Source organism: Arachis duranensis, chromosome 3, assembly GCF_000817695.3.
Source record: "Arachis duranensis cultivar V14167 chromosome 3, aradu.V14167.gnm2.J7QH, whole genome shotgun sequence".
In the NCBI taxonomy this organism is placed as follows: domain Eukaryota; kingdom Viridiplantae; phylum Streptophyta; class Magnoliopsida; order Fabales; family Fabaceae; genus Arachis; species Arachis duranensis.
In genome coordinates this window covers 49,878,080-49,883,823 of record NC_029774.3, presented here as the reverse complement: position 1 = coordinate 49,883,823, position 5,744 = coordinate 49,878,080, and the positions used below count along the sequence as shown (strand labels likewise).

Here is a 5,744-nt window from a genome sequence, read left to right as displayed (position 1 = left end):
ATCTAAGATTCTGCACTTTATTTTCTGCTATTTACTTTTTCTGCCATTTAATTTTCTGCAATTCTCAAACTACATTCTGTTTAGCTCAACTAGCATACTCTTCCAACTAAAGTTGCTTGACCAATCAATCCCTGTGGGATTTGACCTCACTCTATTGTGAGTTTTTACTTGACGATAATTCGGTATACTTGCCGAAGGAAAATTTGTTGAGCATTTTTTCTTTTGTTTGTTACTTTATTCAGTTGTTTACCTTCGGTTTGTTTCATTTCTTCCTCACCCCCTATACCCCTTCTGTTTTCTTTCTTTCTTTATTATTATTTACAATTCTGCTCACTAACCTACTAACTGTTGATAATTTGCACCACTCACACTAATAATCACTCTAACAAGAATAACCTCTTCATTTCATCTCTTGCTGTGTGTTTTGTTAGTTGTATGACAAAGAGAAGAGGGGGGAGCTTCAACTTCCTTCGATTCAGAACCTGAAAGAACCCTCCGGAGACTAAGGAGGGAAGCAAGAGGGAAAGGAGTTGTTGGTGCCAAGAAAGAAGAAGAGTATTTTGAAACCAACATGGAGGAGAACTTGGAAAACAATCATGAAGGAGAAGCTCACAACCATGCTAGAGAAGGCCCTGCAAACCATGTTGGGCAAGAAAGGACAGTTCTAGGCTCCTACATCAATCCAAATCCAGGAAATTGTGGAAGTAGCATCCAAAAGCCCACCATACATGCCAACAACTTTGAATTAAAACCCCAGCTAATCACCCTTGTTCAGAACAATTTCTCATTTGGAGGAAGTGCTCAAGAAGACCCCAATCAACATTTAACCACCTTCCTGAAAATTTGTGACACTGTGAAGTCTAATGGAGTCCACCCGGATGTTTATAGGCTACTTTTGTTCCCTTTTTCACTCAAGGACAAAGCATCCAAGTTGCTTGAATCCTTCCCAAAGGAGAGCTTGACAAATTGGGAAGATGTGGTGAACAAGTTTTTAGCAAGATTCTACCCTCCTCAAAGAATTAACAGGCTGAGAGCTGAGGTGCAAACCTTCAGGCAACAAGATGGTGAAACTCTCTATGAGGCATGGGAGAGGTTCAAGGACTTAACAAGAAGATGCCCACCAGATATATTCAATGAATGGGTTCAACTTCACATTTTCTATGAAGGTCTTTCTTATGAGTCAAAGAAGGCTGTAGACCATTCATCAGGGGGCTCTCCAAACAAGAAAAAAACCATTGAAGAAGCCATAGATGTCATTGAAACAGTAGCTGAGAATGACTACTTCTATGCCTCTGAAAGAAGCAATACTCGAGGATTAATGGAGCTGAACCACATTGATGCATTGCTAGCTCAAAATAAGATGATCACCAAGCAGCTAGCAGATCTTACCAAGAAGGTGGAGGAAAACCAAGTTGCAGCAGTCATCACTTCATCACCAGCTCAAGAAAGAGTGAATATAGGAGAAGAAGGTGACTGGGAACAAATCAACTATGTTGGAAACTCACCTAGACAAATCCATGATCCATACTTCAAAACTTATAACTCTGGATGGAGAAATCACCCCAACTTTGGGTGGGAAAATCAACAAGACCAAGGCCAAGACCAGAGACGCCACAACCACAACCCCAACAACAATGCAACTCACCAACATCCCTCACAGAGGTCCTATCAACAACCACCTAATCCCAACCCACCATCACTAACCGAGGATAGACTTTCAAAGATTGAGACTCTACTTGAAGACATATGTAGAGAAATCCAAGACAATAAGGTGTTTAAGGAGGAAGTGCGAGCCAATATCAAAAACCAAGGGAAAAACATCAAGAGACTGGAGTCTCAAGTAGGGCATCTAGCTCAACAAATTCCCAAACCGACTGATGGTTTTCCAAGTGACACAGAGAAAAACCCAAGAGGAGAAACAAAGAAAGTAAGGTGGGAAGAATGTAAGATGATCACCACAAGTGATGAGAAGAGTATGGAGGAAGTAGAACACCTCCAAGATAGTACAAAGGAAAATCATGATGAAAGAAACTCTGCACCTCAACTCACATTCAAGGAAGAGCTGAAGGAGAGGGAGATACTGAACCCATATACACTCTTCCCCCAAAGGCTTAAGAGTGGTATAGCAGGGAGAATGTATTCAAGGTTCCTCGACATGTTTGCATCTCTTGATGTAAATATACCATTCATTAAGGCCCTCCAACAAATGCCTTCCTACATCAAGTATATAAAGGAGCTACTAGCCAGAAAGAGTTCATTGAAGGGTGGACAAACAATAAAGATGAACAGGGATTGTAGTGCTCTTATTCAAACAGAGCCACCCACAAAGAAGAAGGATCCAGGGAGTTTCCACATTCCCTGTGCTATAGGAGAAACAATGATTGATAAGGGACTCCGTGACTTGGAAGCAAGTATCAACCTAATTCCTCTATCTCTCATGAAAAAGCTTCAAATCAATGAGCTAACACCCACAGATATAATCATCAAATTAGCTGACAAAACTCAAAAACAGGCAATAGGAGTGGTTGAGAATGTGTTAGTGAAGGTTGGAAACTACTTCCTTCCCACAGAATTTGTCATCCTGGAAATGGATGAGAATCCTATTCACCCCATCATTCTGGGAAGGTGATGAGCGGATAATTTATACGCTTTTTGGCATTGTTTTTAGGTAGTTTTTAGTAAGTTCAAGCTACTTTTAGGGATGTTTTCATTAGTTTTTATGTTAAATTCACATTTCTGGACTTTACTATGAGTTTGTGTGTTTTTCTGTGATTTCAGGTAATTTCTGGCTGAAATTGAGGGACTTGAGCAAAACTCTGAAAAAGGCTGACAAAAGGACTGCTGATGCTGTTGGAATCTGACCTCCCTGCACTCGAAATGGATTTTCTGGAGCTACAGAACTTCAAATGGCGCGCTCTTAACGGCTTTGGAAAGTAGACATCCAGATCTTTCCAGCAATATATAATAGTCTATACTTTATTCGGAAATTGATGACGTAACTTGGCGTTGAACGCCAAGTACATGCTGCTGTCTGGAGTTAAACGCCAAAAACACGTCATGACCCGGAGTTGAACGCCCAAAACACGTTATAACTTGGCGTTCAACTCCAAGAAAAGCCTCAGCACGTGGATAGATCAAGCTCAGCCCAAACATACACCAAGTGGGCCCCGGAAGTGGATTTATGCATCAATTACTTACTCATGTAAACCCTAGTAGCTAGTTTAGTATAAATAAGACTTTTTACTAGTGTATTAGGAGTCTTTTGGACCACGTTTGAGTCTTTTGACCATTCGGTCTTTTGATCACCTTCATGGAGGCTGGCCATTCGGCCATGCCTGAACCTTTCACTTATGTATTTTCAACGGTGGAGTTTCTGCACACCATAGATTAAGGGTGTGGAGCTCTGCTGTACCTCAAGTTTCAATACAATTATTATTATCTTCTATTCAAATCTCTTTTATTCTTATTCCAAGATATACGTTACATTTAAACTTGATGAATGTGATGATCTGTGACACTCATCATCATTCTCACCTATGAACGTGCGTGACTGACAACCGCTTCCGTTCTACTCTAGGCCGGGGGCATATCTCTTAGATTCCCCAACAGAATCTTCGTGGTATAAGCTAGATAGATGGCGGCATTCATGAGAATCTGGAAAGTCTAAACCTTGTCTATGGTATTCCGAGTAGGATTCTGGGATTGAATGACTATGACGAGCTTCAAACTCCTGAAGGCTGGGCGTTAGTGACAGACGCAAAAGAATCAAGGGATTCTATTCTAACCTGATTGAGAACCGATAGATGATTAGCCGTGCTGTGACAGAGCATAGGACCATTTTCACTGAGAGGATGGGATGTAGCCATTGACAACGGTGATGCCCTACATACAGCCTGCCATGGAAAGGAGTAAGAAGGATTGGATGAATGTAAGAAGAAAGTAAAGATTCGAGAGGAGCACAGCATCTCCATACGCCTATCTGAAATCCCCACTATTGATTTACATAAGTATTTCTATCTTATTTCATTTTCTATTTAATTATTGATTTTCGAAACCCATAACCATTTAATCTGCCTAACTGAGATTTACAAGGTGACCATAGCTTGCTTCATACCAACAATCTCTATGGGATTGACCCTTACTCACGTAAGGTATTACTTGGATGACCCAGTACACTTGCTGGTTAAGTTGAACGGAGTTATGATCACACCAGGGATTATTAAGATCCCAATTTATCACACCATGATCTCTTTTGGGGTATTTTTGATTTCATACAAATACAAAGAGACCAACTTTGAGGATCACAATTTCGTCCACCAAGTTTTTGGCGCCGTTGCCGGGAATTGTTCGAGTATGGACAACTGACGGTTCATCTTATTGCTCAGATTAGGTAATTTTTCTTTCAAAATCTTTTTCAAAATTTTTCTTTTCTTTTTCGTTTTTCCAAACTTTATTTTCGAAAAAATTAATAAAAATCCAAAAAAATTAATAAAATCATAAAAATCAAAAATATTTTGTGTTCCTATTTGAGTCTTGAGTCAATTTTTAAGTTTGGTGTCAATTGCATGCTTTAAAAATTTTTCTTGCATTTTTCGAAATTCCGTGCATTCATAGTTTTCTTCATGATCTTCAAGTTGTTCTTGGTAAGTCTTCTTGTTTGATCTTGATAATTTCTTGTTTTGTGTTGTTTGTTGTTTTTCATGTGCATTTTTCGTTTGTTAGAGTCCATGCATTAAAGATTTCTAAGTTTGGTGTCTTGCATATTTTCTTTGCATTAAAAATTTTTCAAAAATATGTTCTTGATGTTCATCATGATCTTCAAAGTGTTCTTGGTGTTCATCTTGACCTTCATAGTGTTCTTGCATGCATCTTGTGTTTTGATCCAAAATTTTTATGTTTTGGGTCATATTTGTGTTTTTCTCTCTCATAATTAAAAATTCAAAAATCAAAAAAATATCTTTTCCTTATTTTTCTCATAATTTTCAAAAATTTGAGTTGACTTAGTCAAAAATTTTCAAAATTAGTTGTTTCTTACAAGTCAAGTCAAATTTTCAATTTTAAAAATCTTATCTTTTCGAAATCTTTTTCAAAAATTATATCTTTTTCATTTTTTTTCATTTTTCGAAAATTTCAAAAATTCTTTTTCAAATTATTTTCAAAATCTTTTTCTTATCTTTATATCACATTTTTGAAAACTCACTAATAATTAATGTGATTGATTCAAAAATTTGAAGTTTGTTACTTTCTTGTTAAGAAAGGTTCAATCTTTAAGTTCTAGAATCTTATCTTGAAGTTTCTTGTTAGTGAAGTAAATAATTTTAAATTTAAAAATTAAATCTTTCTATCTTTTATCTTATCTTTTTCAGAAATTTTATCTTTTTCAAAATTTGATTTCAAAATATCTTATCTAACTTCTTATCTTCTTATCTTTTTCAAATTTGATTGTAATATCTTTTTCCATCAACTAAATAACTTTTTGTTTGTTTCTTATCTTTTTCAAAACCAACTAACTACTCTTCCCTCTCTAATTTTCGAAAATATCTCATCTCTTTTTCAAAAATTCTTTTTATTTTAAATTTTAATCTTATCTTATTTCTAATTTTCGAAAATTACTAACCCCTTTTTCAAAATTATTTTCGAAATTTGCCCTCTCTTTTCTTACCCTATTTAATTATTTAATTACTAACACTTCTCTTCACCTCTCTCCATCTAAATATCCGAACCCACTCTTCTTCATTCTTCTC

At 36.7% G+C, this 5,744-nt stretch overlaps 1 non-coding gene across 1 annotated transcript; it reads right to left on the bottom strand.

Annotated features, from left to right (window-relative positions):
* Positions 1-1,024: 1,024 nt before the first annotated feature.
* On the bottom strand, positions 1,025-1,131 carry LOC127746080 (small nucleolar RNA R71). The gene has a single exon (XR_008007700.1). It is a non-coding gene; the product is annotated as a small nucleolar RNA R71 (small nucleolar RNA).
* Positions 1,132-5,744: the final 4,613 nt, after the last annotated feature.